The 17828-nt window shown below is 38.5% G+C and overlaps 1 long non-coding RNA gene across 1 annotated transcript in view; it reads left to right on the forward strand.

Moving 5' to 3' along the window:
* The first annotated feature begins 1447 nt into the window (after positions 1 to 1447).
* LOC114105219 (uncharacterized) overlaps positions 1448 to 17828 on the forward strand; it is a 40817-nt gene continuing 24436 nt past the window's right edge. Inside the window, exon 1 of the long non-coding RNA XR_003584974.2 lies at positions 1448 to 1657. This is a non-coding gene — a long non-coding RNA (uncharacterized lncRNA). The remainder of the gene's footprint in view (positions 1658 to 17828) is intronic.

Consider the following 17828-nt stretch of genomic DNA (forward strand, 5'->3'; position numbering starts at 1 on the left):
GGTTAACATGCCCAAAAACAATGAAAGAAAAAGCTGCTTTTATGTGAATTTTCTACAGACTGTGAACTTCTGAGCCCCTCCCCTTCCATGCTGGGTATAAAATTCTGAAACTACCTGGACTCGGGGTTCAGGGGATTAATTGATTACAGCAAAAGCTGTGGGCCCTGAACCTGGCTGCAGCCAAATAAAACTGTTTCCTGCTATCTTCGGTGCCTTGTCTCGTTTGTCCCTACAACAAGTAGAAATCATCCTCTGAGAATGGACTAAGGAGTTTGGTGTGGGACTGAATATTGTCACAATTACATGCATGATGTAGAGAAAGAGATCTGGAGATGATTTTATTCTTAATTGTATCAGTCATCCATTGCAGTGGAAAATTCGCCTTCAAAGGTTTTTCAGGACCTGGCCTTCCTGAATCTTTTAAACTCAAAAAAGGAAAGAGGAAAAAGTAAACGTTAACCAAATACTGTGTTCTCATATCTAATTTTAACACAATAGAGCCCTTTTTTGTTTTGTTTTTAGTTTTCTGGGTTTTGGTGTTTTGTTTTGTAGCCAGAGGTACTAGATCCCCAATCCTTTTTATTTTTTTATTTTCAGACAGGGTCTCCCTAAGTTGCTTAGGGCCTTGCTAAATTTCTGAGGCTGGCTTTGAACTTATGATCCTCCTGCCTCAGCCTCCCAGGTCACTAGGATTACAGGTGTGTACCACTACATCCAGCTCAAGTTGGTTCCCAAACTTAAAAAAGTAATAATAATCATCTTGTAATTTAGCATTAGCAATTCCAAACCCTAGAAACACTTAAATTGGGTAAGTATGAAACCAATACATTTTAAGCAGATGGCAAATTTTTTTTTCATTCTGTTGGTTATGAGAGACAATTCTTTTATTCATTACAGAGGCTTCCAAATGGCAGCTTTTCAAGTTTTAGTTGGAGATATTCTCCTCCCGCCCCCACTCTCTGTATTCCAGGCAAAAGTTCTGACAATGAGCTTACCCCACTTGATCCCTGTTTGGAAATTCTTCAGGAGAAACTTTAGGGAACCTGCAAAGACAAATTCACTTCGCTTCTGAAATGATGGTGATCAACTAGGGTCTGGTCTAAGTGGCACATATAGAAATTGTAGATTAAAGTGAATATTTATTCAGACACAAAATATTTACTCAGTGGGCCGGAGGTGTATCTCTGTAGTAGAACAGGTGTTTGGCATGCATGAGGCCCTGGATTCAATCTCCAGCACAACAGCTATATATTCAATGCCTACTACTTATTCTAACCCCTAGAGATACCGTGGGTCCCTTATGGAAGTTTGTACTCTAGTTGGAGGAAGACATCCAACAAAGATAATTAGACTGAAAATGAACAAGACAGTGATGAGTGACTTGAGAAAACAAAATAGGCTAAAGGGACAGAGAGGGCTTAGAGAGGCAGGTTGGAGAGCAGTTGCCTTGGGCAGGGTGGTCATACGCAGCTGCTCTAAAGAGATAACATTTGAGCTAAGGCTTTAATGATGAGAAGGAGAAGTCAGCCATGCAAAGAACTGGACAAAGAACATACTAAGGCTGGACCTAGGACTGCACTGGAGATTCAAAGTACTTGTGGGAGGCCAGTAGGAAGGGAAGAGGAGAGTGTGGGAGAACTTTCTGAGGACGGCAGAGGTGGGTCCTGAATGTTGTGCTGCTAAGTTTCACTGAGGATGGCCTTGAAGGTTTTGTTTTGTTTTGATATATTTATTTTTTAGTTATCAGCAGACACAACATCTTTGTTTGTATGTGGTGCTGAGGATTGAACCCGGGCCACATGCATGCCAGGTGAGCGCGCTACCGCTTGAGCCACATCCCCAGCCCTTGAAGGGTTTTAATCATGTCATAATGATGAGGGTTGTTTTTGTTTTTGTTTTTTTCAATGCTGGGGATCAAACCCAGGGCCTTGTACCTGCTAGGCATGTGCTCTACTACTAAGCTACACCTATAGACCCTGAATTTGGGGAAATTTAGAGTGTCCATCTAGTATTTTCCATTTCTTTTTTTGGTACTGGGGACCAAACCCAGGGCCTGATGCATGCCAGGCAAGTGCCCTACCACTGCGCCACATCCCCAGCCCCTATTTTCCTGGAATTTTTTACGTAATTTTTTAGTAACACTTGAGCATCTTGCCTTTAAAGTGTGTGGCTTCTTCTTGAATAGAAAGGATTAAATTTGAGAAAGAGAGCCAAGGTGAACTGAAACCCAGCTGATAACATCTAGAGAATGGTGAAAGACTTCTCTTCCTGTTCCTATAGGAATCTTAATTGAAAAGGCTGGCCTTTGCACCTGAGAGGCTCAAGGACAAGATCCAAAAGGACTAGAAAGGGAGATGGTAGGGGAAGTTCCACCATTATCATAGGCATGTATTCTTTCTGACAACTAGAAAAAAAAATGTTGTTCTAATTTTTTTTCCAAACTTATCATGTTGAGAATTTCAAATCTTTAGAAAAGTAGTACAGTGATTTATATCTTCACTTAAATACAATTGTTAATGTTGCCCATATTTACTTTCTCACTCCTACACACATTGTATAGGAAATATATACATAGAATACTGCTTTTTGCTAACTTCTACGCTAACATTTATAGTTTGGGGGTTTTTTTTGGGGGGGGGGGGTCAAACTTTTTAAACATGTGTGTGTGTGTGTGTGTGTGTGTGTGTGTGTTTTGCTGGGAATGAAACCCAGAGACTTTCACATGCTTGACAAGTGTTCTACTACTGAGCAATACCCCAGCCTCAAAAAAGTAATTTTTAGATATGATGATACTTTATATTAAATACTTCACATATATGTATAGACATCCCCTAAGAACCAAGATATTCTTCTGCATAAGCACAGTACCATTAACATACCCTCAAAAGTGAACATTAAGCCAGGCACGGTGGTGCTCACCTGTAATCTCAATGGCTCAGGAGGCTGAAACAGGAGGATCACAAGTTCAAAGCCAGCCTTAGCAAAAACAAGGCACTAAACAACTCAGTGAGACCCTATCTCTAATAAAATACAAAATAGGGCTAGGGATGTGGCTCAGTGGTTGGTACTGCCCCCCCCCCCCAAAAAAAAGAGTGAACATTAAGACCAGGTATGGATGGACTGGGGGTGTAATACACTTGAACATGCTCAAGGCCCTGAGTTCAATCTCCAATACCACAATAGAAAAAAAGTAAATAAAAGACGAGATGTAGGGGTGTACACCTATAACCCCAATGACTCAGGAGAATAAAGCAGGAGGATCCCAAATTTGAGGACAGTTTGGGCAACACACTGTCTCAAAAACAAAAATAAATATAAAAAATGAACAATACAAAATCTTATCTAATTTGCAAGATATATTCACATTGTTCTAATTATCCCAAAATCCAGAAACCATTCAAGGGTCATTTATTGTATTTCATTGTCATGTCTCAAAGTTTTCTTAAATCTTTTTTTTTAAATAATATATTTTTAGTTGTTAGTGGGCCTTTATGTTATTTATATATGTTGCTGAGAATCAAACCCAGTGCCTCACAGGCTAGGCAAGTGCTCTATCACTGAGCCACAACCCCAGCCCTCTAGTCTTCTTAAATCTAGAGCAATCCCATTCTTGTTGTTGTCATTGTTTTGATACTTGGGATTAGACTCAGGGCACTTTGCTACTAGGCTACATTCCCAGTCTTCTTTATTTTTATTTTAACTGTCTTAATAATTGCCAAGGCTGGCCTCAAACTTGAGATTATCTGCCTCAGCCTCCAAGTAGATGGTATCCATTGTCATTTTTTACTTTCAAGACATTGCCATTTTCTAAGAATTTGATCCAGTTTTCTTGTTGCATATCTCACAGTCTGAATCTGTAGCTTTCCTGCCTCATCAGAATATTTAGAAGAAACATTTTTGGTTACCAAAAATACTACATTGGTGATGAGGACTTCATAGGGCAACAAACCAACAAAACCATTATTAGGTTGTATGCTGTATTTAAGTCCTTTGGGTATAGACCAAGGAGTGGGATAGCTGGGTCAAGTGGTAGTTCTATTCACAGTTTTCTAAGAAATCTCCATACTGCTTTCCAGAGTGGTTGGACTAACTTGTAGTCTCACCAGCAATGTATGAGTGTATCTCTTCCCCCACATCCTCGCCATCATTTATTGTGCCTTGTATTCTTGATAATGGCTATTCTGATTGGAGTGAGATGATATCTCAGTGTAGTTTTAATTTGCATTTCTCTTATTGCAAGAGATGTTCACATTTTTTTCATATATTTGTTGATTGATCGTATTTCTTCTTCTGTGAAGTGCCTGTTCAGTTCCTTTACCCATTTACTGATTGGGTTATTTGTGTGTGCTTTCTTAAATCTTTTTTTTTTTTAGATGTTGATGGACTTTAATTTTATTCATTTATTTATTTATATGCAGTGCTGAGAATAGAACCCAGTGCCTCACCCATGCTAGGCAAGCGCCCTACCACTAAGCCTCAACTTTAGTCACGGTTATTTGTTTTTTTGTTATTACTACTTTTAGTTATTTGTATATCCTGGAGATTAATGCTCTATCTGAGGTACAGGTGGCCAAGCTTTTCTCCCATTCTGTAGGCTCTCTCTTTACATTCTTGAGTGTTTCCTTTGCTGTGAAGAAGCTTTTTAGTTTGATACCATTCCATTTATTGATTTTTTTTTCTTGGCACCAGGAATTGAACTCAGGGGCACTTGACCACTGAGCCACATCCTTGGCCCTATTTTGTATTTTATTTAGAGACAGGGTCTCACTGAGTTGCTTAGCCCCTCAATTTTGCTGAGGCTGGCTTTGAACTCAAGGTCCTCCTGCCTTAGCCTCCAGAGCCACTAGGATTAGAGGCATGTGCCACCATGCCCCACCCATTTATTGATTTTTTTTATTTTACTTCTTGTGCTTTTGAGCTTGTTGAGGAAGTCTGTTCCTAAGTCAACATCATGGAAAGTTAGGCCTAGTTTTTCTTCTATTAGGCACAGGGTCTCTATTCTAATGCCTAGGTCCATGATCCATTTTGAGTTGAATTTTGTGTAGAGTGAGAGAGAAGGGTTTAATTTCATTTTGCAAAATATGGATTTCCAGTACCATTTATTGAAGAGGCTATCTTTTCCCCAACGTGTGTTTTTGGCACCTTTGTCTAGTATGAGATCACTGTATATATTATGTGGGTTTGTCTCTGTGTCTTCTATTCTGTATCATAGTTCTATGTGTCTGTTTTGGTGCCAGTATCATAGCATTCTTGTTACTATGGCTCTGTAGTACAGTTTAAGCCTCGTATTGTGATGCCTCCTGTGTCACTTTTCTTATTAAGTATTGCTTTGGCTATTCTGGGCCTCTTATTTTTCCAAATGAATTTCATAACGGCTTTTTCTATTTCTATAAAGAACATCATTAGAATTTCAATAGGAAATGCATTAAATCTGTATAGCACTTTGGTAGTATGTCCATTTTGATAGTATTAATTCTGTCTATCCAAGAACATGGGAGAACTTTCCATCTTCTAAGGTCTTCTTCAATATCTTTCTTTGGTGTTCTGTAGTTTTCATTGTAAAGGCCTTTCACCTCTTTTGTTAGGTTGATTCCCAAATAATTTATTTTTTTCAGGCTATTATGAATGGAATAGTTTTCTTAATTTCTCTTTCAATTGTTTCATCAGTGATGTATAAGAATGCAGTTGATTTATGGGTGATAATTTTATATATACTATGTTGCTAAATTTATTCATGAGCTCTAGAAGTTTTCTGGGGGAGTTTTTTTTTCGGGGGGTCTTCTAAATATAGAATCATGTCTTTGGCAAATAGTTTGAGTTCTTCTCCTGTTTGTATCCCTTTAATCTCTTTCTTCTGCTTAATTTCTCTGGTCAGAGTTTCAAGGACTATAGTGAATGGAAGTGATGAAAAAGGACATCCTTGTCTTCTTCTGGGATTACAGGTGTGCACCACTGTACCCGGCTAGATTTTTATATGTTGATCCAACTTTGCATCCATGAACCTTTCATCCAATGAAAGCTTTTAGTTTCCATTGTGGATCCTTTCCTGACTCCTTTATTGCACTGGTTGTTGCATAATGATTATTTTCTGCTGAGGATGTAGCTCAGTGGTAAAGCATTTGCTTAGCATGCTTGAGGCCCTGGGTTTGATCCCCAGCACCAAAAACAAAACAACAACAGAAAAAAAAAATCTACTACTACCAAAGGAAGTAATTAATTGTGTGAGAGAAAGAAAGTGTGGACTGGGGTTTTAGCTCAGTGGTAGAGTACTTGCCTACCACATATGAGGCACTGGGTTCGATCCTCAGCACCACATTAAAATAAATAAATAAAATAAAGGTTTTATGTCCATCTACAACTAAAAAAATAAAATAAAATAAAAAAAAAAAAAAAGGAAAGAAAGAAAGTACAATACTGGTACTAGGGTTAAATGATTCAGTGGTAGAAAGCTTGCCTGGCATGTGTGAGGCCCTGGGTTCCATACTCAGCACTGCATATAAATAAATAAGTAAAATATGGCTCCATCAACAACTAAAAATTTTTTTAAAAAAAAGAACGTAGAATACATTCTAATTCATTACAATGTTTATTTTTTATGACATAAGTTCATTCTGAGGATACATTTTGTTTCTATTTTGGCTTTAATGGGTTAACCAATCCCTTCGTCTGTATAATACACGTGTTACTTATTTACTAGGGTGAATAGGTGTTGTAGGAAAACAATCATAGCACAATTTTCCCTCATGTAGTCTAGGAGATGAGCTATACACTCAAATAGAAAAATAATAACAGGTCAGATAAGTGCTGGAGATAAGGGCATTTCCCCCTCTGACTAAGAGAAACCTCTCCGGAGGCCACCTCTGTGTTCCTCCCACTGTTGTCTCTGGGACTTGCCCTTTGTTCACAATAATTCCTCTGCCTGGAATGTTCCCTTTCCACCTTGGTGTCTGGATGACACTATCCTAAAATATTGCCAATGCATCAAGACTGAGCTGAGAAATTCCCTCCCTCCCTCCCTCTCTCCTCTCTCTCTCTTCCTGTTTTGTTTGTTTGTTTTTCCAATACAGGGAATGAACCCAGAGCCCCACATTTGCTTGGCAAATGTTCTACCCTTGAGCTACTCCCCAACTCCTTTTTTTTTTTTTTTTTTTGAATATTTTTTAGTTGTCAATGGACCTTTATTTTATTTATTTATATGCAGTGCTGAGAATTGAACCCAGTGCCTCACACATACTAGGTAAGTGCTCTACATTTGAGCCACAATCCCAACCCCCCAACTCCTTTTTTATTATGTTTTTAAATAATGCTGAGGATTGAACACAGCAATTCTCTGTCACTAAGCTACATCCCCAGTCCTTTTTATTATTTTATTTTGAAACAGGATCTCATTAAATTGCTGAGACTGCCTTAAACTTGAGATCCTCCTGCCCTCAGTCTCCCAAATTGGTGGGATTAAAGGCATACACTACCATGCCTAGCTTAATCTAGCTTTCTCTTCTTTGAGGAATTTCTCCCAATTCTGCACATACTCCAAAAACAATTTAAATCTCTTGACTGCCTGCCATGAAATAATTTTTTAATTCAAATTATATAGCCCGTGTGGGTCTGTGGAGAATTAACTGTGCCCTGCTCTGAGTGCTCCATAATGAATAGAGAACAGCAGTTTTCAGGATGTGCCCAGTTTTGAGTTTCTCTGTTTTGTAAAGTAGTAGTTTGCCATGCGTTACTCCATTTCCAGTACAAATGCTAGGGTAGAATGACTCCACACCACATTTGTACAAGTAAATAATCACCATCTGCGAAGCTTAACTGTAAGGCACAAACTGGTAAAAATAAATTATGCTAATAAAAAATAACCACCTGTGAGCTTATCAAATTAAATCAGGAGCACCTGGATGCATAAGTGTATCAAATGCATATCAGAAAAACTAGTCCCATGAGCTCATCAGCTGTACCAGTTGTAACCTCCTCAACTGAAACACATTAAAGGAGAAGCACATACTCACCTTTCATAAGGTCATGAGGTCGAAAGATTTTTGTTGTTGTTGTTTGTTTTTTGGTACCCAGGGGTGTTTAACCACTGATACACATTCCCAGCCCTTTTTCAATTTTTAATTCTGAGACAGGGTCTCACTAAGTTGCTTACAGCCTTAGTAAGTTGCTGAGGCTGGCATTGAACCTGCAATCCTCCTAACTCAGCCTCCCAAGTCACTGAGATTACAGGTGTGCACCACCATGCCTGCCTGGCTTTGATCTCCCTTCTTGATATGGTCCACTTCTAAACTGCCTTCCTTCCAGACCCAAGTTCTGACAACTCTGAACCCTGAAGGGCTGCTCATAATCTTATCTGACTACCAGCAGTGACTCTGTTCTCTGTTTTTGCTGTACGTGCAGCCTCTTAAAACTCTGTGACCACCTTAACCCTTTCTTAGCCTTTGTTTAATCTATATATGTCATTGTGTAAAGTGTGATACGTGACTGCTATAGAGACTAGTAATTAAGATAGGAAGGAAAGAACTTGTGATTGCCTAGTTTATGCCTACCAAGTGACCCACGAGTTCTTGGTAAATTGCAACTGAGGAAAAGTGATATAACTTCTGAGTTTAATTATTACTCTTCAATAAATTCTGACATTGGGGAAAGACACAAATGTGTCTACCTATGTTAATGGCATAGCTGACTCAGGACAGGTCCCTTCTTGCGGACTGAATGCTCTGTGAAGGTGTCATCTTCATTGGATTCATCCTCCTTCTGGATTAACAGATGCTCTTCTGTTAATTCAGTTGAGTAAGTTAAGAGCATTCAATGCTTTAGTGCTATTCCTAAGTATATTGGAGTCAAATTCTGCTCATAATATTAATGAGAAACTCTGTTCTTGCCCTCTGTTTATTTTTTCATGTTCCTTGCAGCTGGAGGTTAACAAGGAAGTTTCCTTTACTCCCTTCCCCTAGACAGAGAAAAAAAAATAACAGGAAACCAACTCACATAAAACAATGAAGATGAATATCAACTATTTGTTCCTTTCCATACAAGAGAAGTTAAGCGAAATATTAGGTCATCATAGTAGCACTTGAAAGAATCCAAGTTGCTTTAGGCTTTAAGACTTGCAAGTAGAGACATTTGGCTGTTTTGGTGGAAATGGAGTAAACTTAAAATGCAGCCTTTTAACTAAAATAAGTAGATATTCTTTTACCAACTATTGTCATCTAAAAACTTCTTATGACGTTTGTGATCCAGGAATCTGGTCTGATGCTGCAAGCAGATGAATTGCTTCCTTACTGGACTCTAGTAGACTTTGCACAGTGAGAGAAAATAAATAGAAGATACTATTTATTGAGTACTGTATGCCACAGATGTTTTATGAAGTTGTTATTCTGTGGACAAGGAAACCAAGTCTAGAAATGTTCAAAACTTGCCCCAAATGATACACCTCGAAAGTGAATAAAACTGAGATTCAAAAGCTTGTCTTTATGTCCCACAAACCCATGTAATCACAGCCCTGTGCTGATTTAGATAACCTGCCTCCTGCACCAAGCTGTGAGATCCTTTTGTCCACATCAAATACCCCATGCAGGGTGCATGAATATTGAATATAATTGAATCCCTCTCAGTTTCCTTCACCCTTTTCTTCCTGCTCCACCAAATCCTAATTTTATGCCACAACTCCTTAGCGCTTTTTATTTTTATTTTGAAACAGGGTCTCCCCTTGCAACTAGATGCTGCCAGAGAGGCTGACCCTATTCTTAGCTCCGGGTAGGGTTTATTGGCTACCTGGACCCCTGGTCAGTGATGGGTTCAGGAATTCACACATCAGTTCATGGCTGGACATGCTGCTCCAATGCTGTGGGCAGCTGTCTTCCAGCCACAGGATCAAATCCACACCCAAGAGGGGAAGACCAAGAGAACTGAAGAAAACCAGGGTCTAGAGCCCACTCTGTACTTCCAGTTATGTGAGAAATACATTGTCTTATTACTTAAGTTACTTTAAACTTAAGGTTTTGTTTTGTTTTGTTTTTTACTTTGCTTAGTGTTTTTGTGGTGCTGGGGATTGAACCCAGAGCCTCTGGGCAAGTGCTCTCCCACTGAGCTACACCCCATCCCCTAAACTTGTTTTGTTGTTGTTGTTGCATTGAGCTAGAGTCATCCTGATATATAGAAAGTGTAGGCACTTAGTAAATAAATGTCCACTAAATAGGATTCCTTTTGTGCCAGGAAGAATGTCAATTATTTTATATACAACACTTCATGGTAGAAATTACCATCACCTCCATTTTTTAGATAAGGAAATTAAGCCTCAGAAAGTTAAGCAATTTGTTTAAGTTCATCGAGTTGGTGAAAAATAAACTCAGTAGTCAAAGTAAGAATTTTGGACTCAAATGGCTCCCTTCCCTACTGCACTAATAATGGAAGTAGTCCTCACTCTCTGACACTCTTTTGCTTAAGGAAGAACTCATAAGAAGCCATAAAACTGGGGCAGGGGTTGTAGCTCAGTGGTAGAGTGCTTGCCTACCATGTGTGAGGCACTGGGTTCAAGTTTCAACACCATATAAAAATAAATAAATAAATAAAGGTATTGTGTCCATCTAAAACTAAAAATATTTTTAAAAATTAGAAGAAAGAGAAGGAGAAGAGAAGGAAGAGGAAGAGGAGGAAGGGGAAGGGGAGGAAAGACCTGAGTTTTCACATTTGCTGTCTTGCATGTGATGCCTCTTGCCATGTCATGATACATCAGGAGGGCTCTCCCCAGATGCTGGAAACTTAATATTGGATTTTTCAGCCTTCAGAGTGTAAGAAATAAACCTCTGTACTTTATAGATTACCCAGTCTCAAGAATTCTGTTTTAGCAGCAGAAAATGGAATGATACTTAGTAAGATTAATTTCTTGTGCTTCTTTTACCAAATAGACATTTCTATAAACCTTCATTGACATAGACTAAAATATCCATGTCCAAAAAACTAAGCCAATCATGGAGATTTAGTTACGATGGGCTAGGTTATGCTGAAGTAACAAAACCCTACACAAATCTTAGTGTATTAAGACAACAAAGTTTATTTATTTATTTATTTTTTATTTTTTTGCTAACATCTATGTCCAAGGAGAATTAGCTAAGGCCTTATTTCATTTTTTTTTTCTTTTTTCTGATGTTGGATATTGAACCATGGACTTTGTGCTTGGTAGACAAGTGCTTTATCACACTGAGTTACATTCCCATCCAACCTGATCATCTTTTTCTAACAAACTCTCCTTTATATGAGAAGTTGGGGTTTTTTTGTTGTTGTTTGTTTGTTTGTTTTTGTTTTTTAAATTGAACCCACTGAGCCACAACCCCTTAGCGCTTTTTATTTTGAAACAGGGACTCACCAAGTTGCCACCTTCCTGCCACAGCCTCCTGAGTCACTGGGATTAGAAGTATGGGCTATCATGCTCTGCTAATTTAGAAAAAATTTAAAAGGATACATTTTTATTTTAAAGACATTATTCAAATTCAGTAAATCATTTTATGTATGAACTAGTGATTGCATTTATCAAATAAAATATTACTTCTCACAGCTTGTATAATTTCAATGTTTTTATTTATTTATTTATTTTAAATATTTATTTTTTAGGTGCAGTTGGACACAATGCCTTTATTTATTTACTTATTTTTATGTGGTGCTGAGGATCGAACTCACACGTGCTAGGCTAGCGCTCTACCGCTGAGCTACAACCTCAGCCCTCAATGTTTGTTTGTTTGTTTTAATTTTTAGTTATTGATGGACACAATATGTTTATTTATTTATTTTTATGTGGTGCTGAGAACCAAATCAGTGCTTCACACATGCTAGGCAAGCGCTCTGCCACTGAGCCACATCCCCAGCTCCTAATTTCTTTTTTTTTTTTTTTATCTTTTTATTATTATTATTATTAGTTGTTCAAAACGTTACAAAGCTCTTGACATATCATATTTCATACATTTGATTCAAGCGGATTATGAACTCCCATTTTTACCCCGTATACAGATTGCAGAATCACATCAGTTACACATCCGCTTTTTTACATACTGCCATACTAGTGTATGTTATATTCTGCTGCCCTTCCTATCCTCTACTATCCCCCCTCCCCTCCCCTCTCATCTTCTCTCTCTACCCCATCTACTGTAATTCATTTCTTTCTCTTGGTTTTTTTTCCCCTTTCCCCTCACTTCCTCTTATATGTAATTTTGTATAACAATGAGGGTCTCCTTCCATTTCCATGCAATTTCCCTTCTCTCTCCCTTTCCCTCCCACCTCTTGTCCCTGTTTAATGGTGATCTTCTTCTCATGCTCTTCCTCCCTGCTCTGTTCTTAGTTGCCTTCCTTTTTTTTTTTTTTTTTAATTTGTTTTTAAAAAACAAATTTGGCATTTGTTTTTTAGGGATTGGCTGGCTTCACTTAGCATAATCTGCTCTAATACCATCCATTTCCCTGCAAATGCCATGATTTTGTCATTTTTTAGTCCAGCTCCTAATTTCAATGTTTTTTTAAATATTTATTTATTTATTCATTTTTTAGTTATCGGCAGACACAACATCTTTGTTGGTATGTGGTGCTGAGGATAGAACCCGGGCCGCATGCATGCCAGACGAGCGTGCTACTGCTTGAGCCACATCCCCAGCCCCTGAATGTTTTAAAATTGAAAAATTTTAGTGAATGAAAATGAAAAATTTCAGTGGTCACATAAAGTGACAGAATTGAAGAAATTTATATTTTTGTCTTTACAAACATGGTAATATCCTTGATTATTCAAAATCTACTTCTTAAATGTTTAAATGTAGCAATATAAGCAGCCTAGGAAGCTCAATTGCCTTTACAACTTTATTCTCTAAAAGAATATAAATAGCTGAGTTTACATGTGTCAGATGGACAGTTCTATAATTAAGGTCTTAGAATTAAATTCCATGTAAAATACAATGCTCATTAAGGATAAATAATTAGGGCTGTATCTGAAGTGTGAGGAGTAAAGATTTGTTCCCAGGGTGTAGGCTCCCTATTTACCTCTCTTATTGTTTCTTTTGCTGAGAAAAAACTTTTTAGTTTGAGTAAGTCCCATTTGTTGATTCTAGTTATTAACTTTTGTGCTATGGGTGTCCTATTGAGGAATTTGGAGCCCGACCCCACCGACTGTAGATTGTAGCCAACTTTTTCTTCTATCAGACGGCGCGTCTCTGATTTGATATCAAGCTCCTTGATCCATTTTGAATTCACTTTTGTGCATGGCGAGAGAAAGGGATTCAGTTTCATTTTGTTGCATATGGATTTCCAGTTTTCCCAGCACCATTTGTTGAAGATGCTATCCTTCCTCCATTGCATGCTTTTAGCCCCTTTATCAAATATAAGATAGTTGTAGTTTTGTGGATTGGTTTCTGTGTCCTCTATTCTGTACCATTGGTCCACCCGCCTATTTTGGTACCAGTACCATGCTGTTTTTGTTACTATTGCTCTGTAGTATAGTTTGAGAGCCCTAATATCCAGAGTATACAAAGAACTCAAAAAATTAGACAATAAGAAAACAAACAACCCAATCAACAAATGGGCCAAGGACCTGAACAGACACTTCTCAGAGGAGGACATACAGTCAATCAACAAGTACATGAAAAAATGCTCAACATCTCTAGCTGTCAGAGAAATGCAAATCAAAACCACCCTAAGATACCATCTCACTCCAGTAAGATTGTCAGCCATTAGGAAGTCAAACAACAACAAGTGCTGGCGAGGATGTGGGGAAAAGGGTACACTTGTACATTGCTGGTGGGACTGCAGATTGGTGCAGCCAATTTGGAAAGCAGTATGGAGATTTCTTGGAAAGCTGGGAATGGAGCCACCATTTGACCCAGCTATTCCCCTTCTTGGTCTATTCCCTAAAGACCTAAAAAGAGCATGCTACAGGGACACTGCTACATCGATGTTCATAGCAGCACAGTTCACAATAGCAAGACTGTGGAACCAACCTAGATGCCCTTCAATAGACGAATGGATAAAAAAAATGTGGCATTTATACACAATGGAGTATTACTCTGCATTAAAAAATGACAAAATCATAGAATTTACAGGGAAATGGATGGCATTAGAGCAGATTATGCTAAGTGAAGCTAGCCAATCCCTAAAAAACAAATGCCAAATGTCTTCTTTGATATAAGGAGAGTAACTAAGAACAGTGTAGGGACGAAGAACAGGAGAAGAAGATTAACATTTAACAGGGATGAGAGGTGGGAGGGAAAGGGAGAGAGAAGGGAAATTGCATGGTAATGGAAGGAGACCCTCAGGGTTATACAGTGGAGGAGGTAGACAGAGAGGAGGGGAGGGGAGGGGAGAGGTGGGGAGGGGGGAGGGTGGAGGATGGGAAAGGCAGTGGAGCACAACAGACACTAGTATGGCAATTTGTAAATCAATGGATGTGTAACTGATGTGATTCTGCAATCTGTGTATGGGGTGAAGGTGGGAGTTCATAACCCACTTGAATCAAAGTGTGGAATATGATATGTCAAGAAATTTGTAATGTTTTGAACAACCCACAATAAAAAATTAAAAAAAAAAAAAATAATAATTAGGGCTGGGGGTGTGGCTCAAGCGGTAGCACGCTTGCCTGGCATGCGTGCGGCCCGGGTTCGATCCTCAGCACCACATACAAACAAAGATGTTGTGTCCTCAGCACCACATACAAACAAAGATGTTGTGTCCGCCAAAAACTAAAAAATAAATATTAAAAAATTCTACAAAAAATTAGAAACACACACATATATATATATACACTCACACACACATACAATACATATATGTTTATGTGTATATAATATATACATATATGTATGCACATATTCATGCATATATAATACATATTTGGGGCTGGGGTTGTGGCTCAGTCGTAGAGCACTCGCCTAGTGCGGGTGAGGCATTGGGTTCAATCCTCAGCACCACATAAAAATAAATAAATTTTAAAAAAGGCATTGTGTCCACCTACAACTAAAAAGAAATAAAAATAAATACATATATATATATAATACACACACAAATATATTATTAAAATTCCACAATAATCATAGAAATTGTGTAGAACTTAGAGGAGGAGTCACTGACTGAATTCAGAGTCATTGTTACATGGTGATAATAAAGAGCAAGCAGGGAGCTCGAGCTGTGGTTCAGTGAAGAGCGCTTGCCAAGCATGTGTGAGGCACTGGGTTTGATTCTCGGCACCACATATAAATAAAGGTCCACTGACAACTAAAAAAGCATTACAAAAAAAAAAAAAAAAAGCAAGCAGGGGCTGGGGATGTAACTAAGAGGTAGAGCGCTTATTTCCCATGAGCAAGGCCCTGTATTCAGTCCCCAGCACTGAACAGGGGAACAGGCAGGTTTTTGCTGGGCGCAGTGGCACGCACCTGTAATCCTAGTGGTTCAGGAGGCTGAGGCGGGAGGATCTCGAGTTCAAAGCCAGCCTCAGCAAAAGTGAAGTGCTAAGCAATTCAGTGAGACCCTGTCTCTAAGTAAAATACAAAATAGGGCTGGGGATGTGGCTCAGTAGTTAAGTGCCCGTGGTTCAAACCCCAGTACCCCCCCCACACACACCACACCACACACACACACACAAAAAAAAAAAAAACCAGGCAGGTTTTAATCAGTTTTATATATGTGTTCAAGTTTGCTACAGACAATGCACCTGCTATTTGCCTGCTCCTGAAGTGAACAGTCTCTTGTACTGTCCCACCCTTATATCACTGAGACAAAGTCTGAGATACAATGTACAAGGTCAACAATGCAGAGTCCTATATCAATGGGATTTTAGATTTCCTGGTGTAGGCATGGAGAGGGAGATTTTGAAGGAAGTTGCACAAAAGAAACTGTGTTAATATAGAAGATCCTGGTGACTATGGAAAGATGGATTGGAGGAAAATCAGAGGCTTATTCTTGATTATCCCCCCCAACACTAGGGGTTGAGCCAAGGGCCTTGTACATGCTAGGTAAGTGCTCTATCTCTGAGCATATCCCTAGTCCTTTTAATATTTTGTTTTGAGACAGGGTATCATTAAATTGCCCAGGTCTCATTAAATTCTCCATCTTTCAATCCTCTTCTTTCAACTCCCCAAATTGCTGGGATTATAGGCCTGCATCAATAGCCTGTTTTGAGATTGATTATTAAAAATGCTATTGAATGCATCTTTCCCAAACTGGGCACTTTCCTGATGCCAAAATCCTCAAGGGTTCTAAGTACACTGATGTTTAGACTGCTATGTCCTCTTTAATCTAGGTTTCTGCTGTTGTGAGGACTTCCCTCCAGCCAATCTTACCTACTTAGAAGTGACAGGGGCTACATTTTTTTTTTTTTTTTTTTTTGGTGCTGCTAGGGATTGAACCCATGGCCTTGTGCATTCGAAGCAAGCACTTTACCAACTGAGCTAAATAATCTGACCACTGCACTTATCTTACCCTCTCCAAACTCTCCATCCCCAGAACTCAGGGCATTGTAAGGGCTGTCAATCCTGAGAGATGACTATATAAATGTGAAAGGATAGTATCCCTTGAATTGTTATTTAAATATAAGTAGATCCCTATCCCCAATGCTGTGGAAAATTCCTGAAGGGCTGAAACTATTCCTCAAACTTCTTTGAATTCTAAAGAGCACTTCATAAATCTCAAGCTGTCTTAGCTCTCACATTCTTTCATGCTTGGCTGAAAACAGCTCGGCTTTTACTGAGAAAATGTAGGCCACTTTCATCTTTCTGGAAGGATCTCTGGAGTCAGCTCTCCTCTTCTCTCTTCTATTTCTAATCCCCCTGCCCACATCAGATACCCAAGTGTCAGAATCTCAGAGCTGGGCTCCTTCATCCTTTGCAGGGTTACCTTTATATTCTCCCAGTTCACCTCCCAAGGGGAGACCCATGAATCCCAAATGGGCAGGCCTTTCCTTGATTCCTATAGACAAATGCAGGGGTTCTTTTTCCTTTTCATTGTTCAGGAATAAATTTCTATATAAGACAAAGGACAGTTAATAACTTTCTACAGGAGTTATTAAGCATAACATGTTTTTGTGATTCAAAAATTAGAGTATTAGGCCTTCACTCAAATTTACACAGGAATTGATACAAGATTGTTCTGCAAAGTTGAGTTTCTAGGAACATTTCAAAACTACTCCTGTGCAAACACTCAGATAGTTGGAATTCCTCAATTTTCCAGCTAGAAGACTTTGGTGCATTATCAATGTTGACTCAGGTTGGTCTTTAGGGATTAGGTTGGTTTAGTCTTTCCTTTATAAATGTCAATTATTATTAGTTTAACTTCCCTATTACCAATTTGGTGTTTCCTTTAAGCAGTTATAAGAGTTTTAAGATGCTTATTTGCATTATTATTCTTTGCATTGTCAAAGAAACAGGCTTTAAAATGTGTATGGCTTGATTTATTTTTTTTCTTCTGCTGCGTTGAGAATTGAGTGCAAGGCCTCACATACATACTAGGCATTGCTATATGCCTGAGCTACATCCCCAGCTCATTGGTTTAATATTATTGATACATTGTCTATATAATTACCTAAAACTATGTTTACATTATGACATTTCATTGATTATGTGCATCCCATGAATTTCTGCTCTTTATATCATTTTTAACATGGAATCCAAGTATATGTAATGAAACATACTAAGTTATTTTAAAATTTATAAGGCATTTTTACAATATAGAACCATGTAGGCAATCTCATATTCTTTTCTTATTAAGTAAATACCAAGTGATTGCTGGGCACATTGGCCCACATCTGTAATTCCAGCTCTTTGGGAGGCTGAGGCAGGAGGATTGCATTTTTTTTTTTTAAGAGAGAGAGA

Source organism: Marmota flaviventris, chromosome 5, assembly GCF_047511675.1.
Source record: "Marmota flaviventris isolate mMarFla1 chromosome 5, mMarFla1.hap1, whole genome shotgun sequence".
NCBI classification, from domain to species: Eukaryota; Metazoa; Chordata; class Mammalia; order Rodentia; family Sciuridae; genus Marmota; species Marmota flaviventris.